Raw genomic sequence first — 10,966 nt, 5'->3', positions numbered from 1 at the left:
CATAAAATTTTAAATTCGAAAAAAATGGTATAAATCACAAATAAATTTTTTGAAGTTATACTTCTTTAGGCGCGTTGGGAGTAAATTTATATGTGCGCGAATTCATCAAAAGTCTTGGTCCTGAGGGCAGCTGAAACGTTAAACGTGCTCTGATTTGCTAATTACAATAACCTGTCAACAATTGTTCAATATGTCGGTTATGGGTAAACAAATGTGTATATTACCTTTTATTGTTGTGAGGACAAAGACAAAAGCAAGTTTATAATTGTAGTGACTTTTTAAATAGTTTTTAAAAGCAACAGATACGTAATTGTAAATGTTTCAGTATTGTAATAAAAAATTACATAGGTACCTATTTGGAAAATGTAGGTAAAATGTAAGTACCTACCTTGTAGGTAATGCTTTGATTAACATAATTTGATTACCAACAAAATTTCTACCAATCCTCATCTAATACAGCGATACTTAACCTTTTCCTTTTCTGGGCCACATAGTAGCCATTGCAACAGCTTGCGGGCCGCAATCAAGGTACAGTGTGTTTCATTGGGAAACGAAAATACTTAAATGGTGAATAGAGGTAAATGATGCGGTCCTACACATACTGAATTTAATGCCCCACCGATTTTTATAACCGAGTTAAAGGGTGTATTACCAAATTTGCCCCTTTTTTCTGGACCCATAACTTTAGAACAACCTTGTGTATTTTTTTGAGATTTGGTACACACATGTCACATTTAGAACCCAAAGCACCCAACTACTAATCACAAAAAAATCCAGGCCCGAATTAAACATAATTATAAATTCATTGTGACCTTAAAACAATATCTTGTGTATTGAAATATTCAAAACCCGTTTGCACATTTGAGAAGAGCACAAAAAACTAATTTTAATGGTTCGCTTCTATTTTTTTGTGAAGAAAATTTAATGACTTTTATTTTGAAATTATGTCAGAATTTTTAAGAACTCGAACTCGATACTCGAACTTTCAAAACAAAAATTTCAAAATTAATGTCATTAAATTGTCTGCGCAAAAAATTGAAGCGAGCAATTAAACTTAGTTTTTATGCTCTTTTCAAATTTGTTAACGAATTTTGAAAATTTCAATATACAGGGTGTTGTTTCAAAGTCACAATTATTTTAATTCTTTTGTTAAGCCGGACCTGAATTTTTTTTGTGATTACTAAATGAGTCGTTGCAATATAGTAAATAAGTATTGATTATTTTTAAAATAACTATTTGTTCACTAACTTTAATAATCTATTATTAAAAGTTAATAACGCCTGCTTTTTATTCAGAATTCTTAACAATTTCAATATAATTTCAAAATTAAAGTCATTAAATTGTCTGCCTCACGCACAAATACGCCTCAAACACATCGGCCCACTATCAAATAATTTGAAAAACACGTGAAATTTAACAAATAATTTGATCGTTTATAGGGCCCTTTAGTTAGCATTCGGGCCGTATAAAAAACGATAGAGGGCCGCATGCGGCCCGCGGAGCGCAGGTTGAGTATCACTGATCTAATATATTGTTTTCTTACTCTTTGTTTTGTTGTACTTTAATATTTTAATTCCACAAAAATTGAACTAATCTGATTAAATTCAGAATTGTCAAAATGTTTAAAACGTGCAGTTGGTCTATCTTCCTACATGACGGGCGTGGCTAAATGCTAAGGTGGTTTGATTTAAAACCAATTATCCCTAACATAAGCGGGTTCGATCCCCTATGCAAATTATTTATTTTTTTATTTTTTTATACATTTTATGAGTTTAATATTAGGCTATTGAATATATTCAAAATAAGATAGCTAAAAGAAACTACAACGTTAACGGGGTTTTATTACTTCATATGAATATATGAAAAAACCGTGGAGTGCTACCATTTAAATGGGTGCGTTTTTGAGAAATGTGTGAATTAGTCCCTGGGCACAGGTTACATTAGGGTGAGTTCTATGCACTTTTGGTACAAACATATCTACATAAAAATTGTTCCTGGTTAAATTTCCTATCTAAATATCACTTTTTAAAGTCAATAATATTTTTTTTTACAAAAATATATTCAAAAGAAAAAGCATAAGGAAACCCAAAAGAAAAAAATTTTGTTTTTTGTCCCATAACTTTTGTCCACGAGGATATAGGTATAGACATTGCTTTACAGAAAAAAAACCTACATCTTTCTTCTTTAAAATGTTGTTTAGCAGAGGTCACTAGGATTTATAGTTTTCGAAATATGATTTTTCAAATTTCGCCACTCACATCAATTTTGGGCAATTTTCCTTGTTATTTCGCAAATATTGTTCTGTAACTTTCTTCTACGTAACTTTAGGTATTCTTTTTCTCATGATCATCTTTCAGTGCGTCACAGTTTTTCGATTCCTTTCTAACGCATTAAATTGTATGTTACAGAAAAAAAGGCACGTCGGTGATTACATTTCGTCGGTGACATTTATAACATTTATTCTAGTTATTCTAGTTGTCAATAGATGGCGCCATAATAAAAAAAATAATTTTTTTTTATTAGATAATAATATTACAAATATAATCTGTATAATTTATAAGACTATACAAATCAAAGAAAATACAATTTTATAAATGCAAGACACACATTTGATTTGCTTTTATTCCAAATTGAAAATAAAATGTGACAACTGTCAGATTTAACTAAAATGTTATGTTAGAATAAATGTCATAAATGTGTATTATCACGGACTTACCCTTTTTCCTATCATTTGTTACGCACTGAAAAATGATCATGAAAAGGACAATATATGCAATGGTACACGTAATAGGAATAGAAATCAATTATTGTACCTTTAAAATCGTCTACTGTATAACTCTGTACGACTATTTTTAAAGAGATTATGGTTTTTCAAGGTTTTATATTTTAACCATTTTTTATAATATAATATAAAAATAAAATAATATTATATTATATATTATATAATACCTAATATAAAAAAATATTATTTTTTACATTTTTTAGGATTATTTTTGAAATTTCTCATAACTTTTTTTCTTGTACATGAATATACTATATATTGCTCAATAAAGAGGGCATTCTTTCTGTTGTTTAAAATTGTGTATCATTTATATTTAAATACATGATGGAAACCGAGTGATTCTTTGATATTTTTTTTACCTGTATTATTTAAAATTATTTCTTTTACAAAAATTACATAAACATTAGTCTTAGAAAACATCACTTTAGTTAAAATTATTTAAACGTTGACATTTAGAAAAGTTTCAAAATCAAAGTCCATCTCTTCGTTAGCATTAACTTCAATATCTTCCTCTGACACCTCAGTTATCTTAGAGTTCCCACAATTAGTACCCATGCACATGCACCCTTTGCAGAACATTGAACAACTAATTCCTATCTTCCTACAACCGCAGTTTTTTGTACATCTTTTGGGTATATTTACATGCTATTTTTTCAAGCAAAACTTGTGGTGCAGGAGCTTTGAGAGTAAATATTGGAATTAATCCATATTTTGAAGTTTGCCCGGCCGAGTCAAGTGGATCCAAAGTATTACCTATAAAAAATAAGATTCAATCATAACACACAATCACATAAAAAAGTTATAATGAGGAATTTAAAAAATAATTCTAAAATCAAAAATCGTTGCAAGTACTTATTATATTTTGAAAAAGCATATCTTATTCAAAAATAATCCTAGAATTTTTTGTAATACACCATTTTAAAGTAAACAGAATAAGGTTTCTTTTTTATTATATAATGTATACCTAAATGTAGAAAGAAAGCTTTAATGGGAAATTTAAAAAATAATCGTATAAAATATAAAAACTCGTTAAAAGTATAAAGTCTTGAAAAAGAAAACTTCTTTAAAAGAAGTCGTACAACATTATACAGTAGAACATTTTAAACGTAATTGATTCTATTCCTCTTACATGTACCATTGCATATGCCTAAAGTTACGTAGAAAAAAGTTACAGAACAATATTTGCGAAATAACAAGGAAAATTGCCCAAAATTGCTGTGAGTGGCGAATTTTGAAAAATCATATTTCAAAAACTGTAAATCCTAATGACTTCTACCAAACACCATTTTAAAGAGGAAATATGTAAGTTTTTTTACTGTGAAGCAATGTCTATACCTATATCCCCGTGGACAAAAGTTATGGGACAAAAACAAAATTTCGTTCTTTTGGGTTTCTTTGTGCTTTTTCTTTTGAATATATTTTTGTAAAAAAAAGTATCTTTGACTACAAAAAGTTATATTTAGATAGGAAATTTAACCAGGAACAATTTTTATGTAGACGTGTTTGTACCAAAAGTGCATAGAACTCACCCTAATGTAACCTGTGCCCAGGGACTAATTCACCCATTTCTTAAAAACGCACCCCTTTAAATGGTAGCACTCCGCGGTTTTTTCATATATAGAGATTCATTAACCATATGAAATAATAAAACCCCGTTAACGTTGTAGTTCCTTTCTATAGTACATAATCAATAGCCTATACTTAAATTAAATATAAACAAACTGTTTAAAGTATATTAATTTCGTTGAAATCATATAATAGAAGTATAACGTGCGTAAAAAGTACACACACATTCTTTTTTTTTACTTTTTCGTTGGTATATCTCGGCAAATGTGCACTTTAGAAAAATTGTGTGAAGATAAAGACACGAAGAAAAGAAGGAACTCATTCATACGTAAAAACATGGAAAATAGATAACAATACACTTTTAACCCTTTCACTGCGCATGACACTCTTGTACATGGACATTCTTAATTTAAAATTGCCAGTAGCAAATAAGCGCTAGTTCAAGTTAGACGTACCGTTGACGAGCGACGAGCGTGTAGCGTACCTAAAAAGTTTGTTCGTTTCAGATTTTGTTTTTCGTAGGTAGGTTAATGTGGATGATAGTAATAGCTCCTTCCAACGGTCTGCGATTCTACGGATCATCACGCACAACCGACGAGCACGGACACCAACATACCGCGGACAGAGGTCTTTCCATGGTCCGCAGTCCGCGACAGTCTGTGTTTTTAAGGGGGAGCAACACCTTATTCACTTAGATTGGTCGTACCAACTCAGCAACCTTCAGTCATGTACAACAACTTTGCTTAGCCCGGCAAATTACACATGCTGTAGTTCCTTCTAGTCTCCGAATTATCCTTCCTCTACAATCGAATAGACTCATCTGCTTAGATGGTGGTTCAGTTGATTTAGTTGGCCCAATTGTTAAGTCAGTGCGCTTAACGTGAGATATTCTCTCATCGCGCGACCACCGTCTAGAATATTATTCAGCATTATTTTATAGCATTATTTTATATTGTATCATTATTTTATTTTGTATTTGCAATATGAATCGTGCAAAGATAATTTTAGAACTTACAGTGTTGCAGAACAATAAAATAAAGGTACTAGTACAAATTTGAAATTTATATTGAAATATTAAAATTAAAATTATTTCTACATTTTTAGATTAGTTTTTCCATCTAGTTTCATATTTTATCTTTTTTTGCCTAAATGTCCCGGTTTTGGGCCAGTTGACACATCATTTGTTAATAAGCTTTGGAACACCTAGCTAAATAAAGAAAAAACAGCCATGCTAAAATGCTCCGGTCAAATTTGACACTGCCTCCCGGGCTATAAGTCCTCCATTCAATTAAATAAAAACGCTGAATTCTTTTGAATTTATCTAGCCCAAAGTGAACAAGTGACAACTGGCGTTTACCATGTTTAAAAAATCATGACAGCGTCCGCACGGGCCCATAACGCACCTTTGATCTTTACCGACTTTCAACGGATCACCACAGACGTGTCTGTGCTACCACGGACGACCACTTCCCACGGTGCGTGGTGCGAGCTGGTCCGTGTCCGTCCGCAATATTGCCGATCGTGGGAAGCCGCTATAAGGCAGGACTGTCGCGTCGGGGAATAAAAATGCCACTTCTGTGCATGTCTTCCAGCAAAATGTAGCAGTGAATTGACTTAAAGTATCATATTTGAAATTTGGTCCACTCGAAGCTGAGATTTCGAGCTCAAAACTATTTTTCAGCTCCATTTCTTCAGTGGCGGATCTACGGGGAGGGAAAATGGGGAAATTTCACCCCTTGACAAGGTCCAAAATTAAACAAAAAATTTGTTGAAACATAAAAAGTTATTACCTGGCATGATAGGGGAGTGCAATTAGAACGAAAAGATACAATGTTTCGGAAAAAATCAAACAAGGTTATATTTTTCTAAAACTTTTTTTGTTAGTTTATAAATATGTTAAAGTTAAAAGTTCTACTCACAAATTTCGCCGCTAATTGTTTATTAATTGTTTAAACAATAACAATTTTTTTGTATAAATAATGTTAAGAATATGGGTGAATTCAACATTTTATTTTGATAAAAAATGTTTTTAATTTAGTTTTGATTATGCTGAACCCGAATCTGACATTAAAATTTGCAAATTCAAAATGGCGGATTCAAAATGGCGGATTTTTTTCTAAAAATCCTTAAAAAGAAGTTGTAAAATCTGAATTTTTTTTATAAAACGTGTTTGTTTACATATATGTGGGTATTTTTGAGAGGTTACTGAACCTGAATCAAATTTTTATTATAAATTATAAAATGGCAGATCCAAAATGGCGGATAACTTAAAAAATAGTTGTAAAAACATAATTTCTTTACAAAATGTATTTATTTCTACATATATATTTATTTTTGAGAGCTTTGATAAACCTAACTTAAATGTTAACATTATAAACTATAAAATGGCGGATCCAAAATGCGGATTTTCTAAAAAGAACATTTTTCTAAAACATTTATTGTCTTTGTTTTTAACAGGTTGTTGAATCTGAATTAAAGATTAAAAATTTAAATTGAAAATGGCGGATCCAAAATGGCGGATATTTAAATGAAAAACAAGTAGAATACAATCAGACAAATATGGAATTTCATTCTTAAAAAAAGATAAACAAATAATTTTTACAATAATATTAAAAATTAAGATGTATTAGAAAGAATATTTAAAAAAAAACAAATTTTCGATTAGAAGGATATAATTACATATTGGAACATAGTTTTTAATTACAAACAACTTTTCTTTATAAAATTTTTCGATATTGTGAAATATAAAGGTACTTTACTCTTGAGCGAAATTCATATTTTTTGACATACCTCGTACAAAATTAACAAAATTTGATATTTGATGGTTTCATCTTATGTTATATATGATACAGAGTATTTTATAAAGAATAACTTTTTTTCGTAAAACTAATATTAAAAAAGTTATCAATAGGTTCCAAGTTACGCAGACATACTGTATAAGAACTAAAAAAAGTTTTTTTTGTTGAACATTTATTATTGTTGAAGCTTATTATTAAATGTATTTTAGGTAAGTTTTACAGAAAAAAGTTTTGATAACTCTGTATATACATTTTTTCAGCTGGTAATTTTCGATTTTTGTATTACATTTTTGTTATCTTTCTTAGTTTTCTCAAAAAAATTGTTTATTTCATTTTTAAAGTAAAATAATTAAGTGTTTTTTAAAGATTTCATCCCTAGCTTTAAAAAAATAGCAAAAAAATTGTATTATATTTATTCAAACTTGAGTAATACTGTCTTAAAGTGGTGGGAATTCTGTAAAACTACGAAGTTTTCAAAAATTAAATTTTTTGAGACATCGTATTATTTGAATTAAATTTTTGAGATTTTTTTTGAACAAAACATCGTTTAGTAAGATGATTAAGAGGTAAATTGTGCAAATTTGAGAATTTTATAAGTAAAATTGTATTAGTTACACATTTTTAAATCATTTTTAAACAAAATTCATGTAAGGCTCAATTTCCGCCCACACGGTACTTATGTCCATACATTTTATTTCTTTTTATTACAACCATAAGATAGCTTATTTCATCTTCTTTCATGTCCAATTTGTAAAATTTCTTTTGATCAATTAGTTAAAGAATTACATTAAAAAATCTCAACCGTGCACTTCTTTCAACGCTAGTTTACAGTGCGCCAATGTGTGTGAGAAGGGTGACTTCAGCGTTATAAATAAAAAATTACAGAAGCTAGAGATTTAATTTTAGAAAAATCTTTATATAAGGTTTTTTTTGTAAAATTTTCTGAATTTTTCAATGGTCATGTCAGTTTTTTTCAAAAAATTATATTTTCGAAGTTATTTAAAAAAACATCTAACTTCGCTGTTCATTTGTTTAATAAAAAATGAAGCACCCACTTCTCGAGTAGAACTTTTTGATATGTTGTTTATTAAACATTTCTTAATGAAATTACAAGAAGTTTTATCTTGTTTGATTTTTTCCGAAGTGAAAATCTAAATGCACTCCCCTATGAAACTTAAGGCACAGACAGACAAATTAAACCCAATAAACACGCTAGTTAGGAAAATTAAGAGAACTTAGTGCATATAAGTTATTATTTATGTCTTTTATGTATTTTGGATTTATCTCTTTTATGTCTTTTGGTTGGTGTTTCATTGGAGGTTCCCCCCTAAGGCAAATTTCTCCTCCCTAGGCAAATGTCTAGATCCGCCACTGCGTTTCCTGGGGTATACTACTTTGAATCAATTAAAGCAAAAAATAGGATTGTGTACGATTTTCCCAAATGAGGGCGTTCTAGAACAGATAACATTAAACCATTCGAATGGAATCGAATTGAATCGAACCGAATATAATCAAATCGATAAGAAATCTTCACTTCAGCGATAATATAATTATTCTGGACTAAGATCGCTTAAATCATTATTAAAAGTCGTTGGAAAGATATAAATCTTTATAAAAATGTGGAAAATCATGAAATCTTTCCGAATGAGTTAGCAGCGACTTGTCAGCTCATCCGAAATGCTCCACGTTGCCAAGCTTACTTTCATCCCAGCCAAACGCCTGTTTTAAGTGGTAAAGCAACAGGGGCAGCTTATATTTTAGCTTAAATTGGCCCAAGAGGCAGCTTAAGATTTATCGGTGCAACCGAGCATTAATAATTTTAGGGGGGCTTTGTGAAGTAGGCCATTGGTCTTCCATGAGATAAAAAGACCTTTTGATTTTCCTTGTAGCGTGTTCGATTTATTAACAGGACTAAATACAGTGTGATTTTATACGGAAAGAAAGTCTCTAGACGTTATAGAAACTTCTCGTAAAAAGGGATATTCTTAAAAAGTAATTAATAGGGGAGTGCATTTAGATTTTCACTTCGGAAAAAATCAAACAAGATAAAACTTTTTGTAATTTCATTAAGAAATGTTTAATAAACAACATATCAAAAAGTTCTACTCGAGAAGTGGGTGCTTCATTTTTTATTAAACAAATGAACAGCGAAATTAGATGTTTTTTTAAATAACTACAAAAATATAATTTTTAGAAAAAAACTGACTTGACCATTGAAAAATTCAAAAAATTTTACAAAAAAAACCTTATATAAAGATTTTTCTAAAATTAAATCTCTAGCTTCTGTAATTTTTTATTTATAACGCTAAAGTCACCCTTCTCACAAACATTGGCGCAGTGTAAATTAGCGTTGGAAGAATTGCACGGTTGAGTTTTTTTAACGTAATTCTTTAACTAATGGATCAAAAGAAATTTTACAAATTGGACATGAAAGAAGATGAAATAAGCTATCTTACGGTTGTAATATAAAGAAATAAAATGTATGGACATAAGTACGGTGTGGGCGGAAAGTGAGCCTTACATGAATTTTGTTTAAAAATGATTTAAAAATGTGTAACTAATACAATTTTACTTATAAAACTCTCAAATTTGCACAACTTACCTCTCAATAATCTTACTAAACGATGTTTTATTCAAAAAAAATCTCAAAAATATAATTCAAATAATACGATGTCTCAAAAAATGTAATTTTTGAAAACTTCGTAGTTTTACAGAATTCCCATCACTTTAAGACGGTATTACTCAAGTTTGAATAAATTTAATAAAATTTTTTTGCTATTTTTTTAAAGCTTGGGATGTAATCTTTAAAAATCACTAAATTATTTTAGTTAAAAAATGAAATAAACAATTTCTTTTTGAGAAAACTAAGAAAGATAACAAAAATGTAATACAAAAACCGAAAATTACTAGCTGAAAAAATGTATATACAGAGTGATCAAAACTTTTTTCTGTAAAACTTACCTAAAATACATTTAATAATAAGCTTCAACAATAATAATTATTCAACAAAAAAATTTTTCTTTAGCTCTTATACAGTATGTCTGCGTAACTTGGAACCTATTGATAACTTTTTTAATATCAGTTTTACGAAAAAAAGTTATTCTTTATAAAATACTCTGCTTCGTATATAACATAAGATGCAACCATCAAATATCAAATTGTGTTAATTTTGTTCGAGGTATGTAAAAAAATATGAATTTCACTCAAGAGTAAAGTACCTTTATATTTCACAATATCGAAAATTTTTATAAAGAAAAGTTGTTTGGAATTAAAAACTATGTTCCAATATCTAATTATATCGTTCTAGTCGAAAATTTGTTTTTTTAATATTCTTTCTAATACATTTTAATTTTTAATATTATTGTGAAAATTATTTGTTTATCTTTTTTTTTAAGAATGAAATTCCATATTTGTTTGATTTGACTCTACTTGTTTTTCATTTAAATATCCGCTATTTTGGATACGCCATTTTGAAATTTAAATTTTTAATCTTTAATTCAGATTCAACAACCTGTTAAAAATAAAGACAATAAATGTTTTAGAAAAATGTTCTTTTTTATGTTCTTTTTAGAAAATCCGCATTTTTGATCCGCCATTTTATAGTTTATAATGTTAACATTTAAGTTAGGTTTATCAAAGCTCTCAAAAATAAATATATGTAGAAATAAACACATTTTGTAAAAAATTTATGATTTTACAACTATTTTTTCAGTTATCCGCCATTTTTTACCTGCCATTTTATAATTTAAATTATCAAAATTTTATTCAGGTTCAGAAATCTCTCAAAAATATCCACATATATGTAAACAAACACGTTTTA

This window comes from Diabrotica virgifera, chromosome 4 (genome assembly GCF_917563875.1).
Source record: "Diabrotica virgifera virgifera chromosome 4, PGI_DIABVI_V3a".
In the NCBI taxonomy this organism is placed as follows: Eukaryota; Metazoa; Arthropoda; class Insecta; order Coleoptera; family Chrysomelidae; genus Diabrotica; species Diabrotica virgifera.
The sequence above is the reverse complement of the archived record's forward strand: the minus strand, read 5'-3'. Positions refer to the sequence as shown.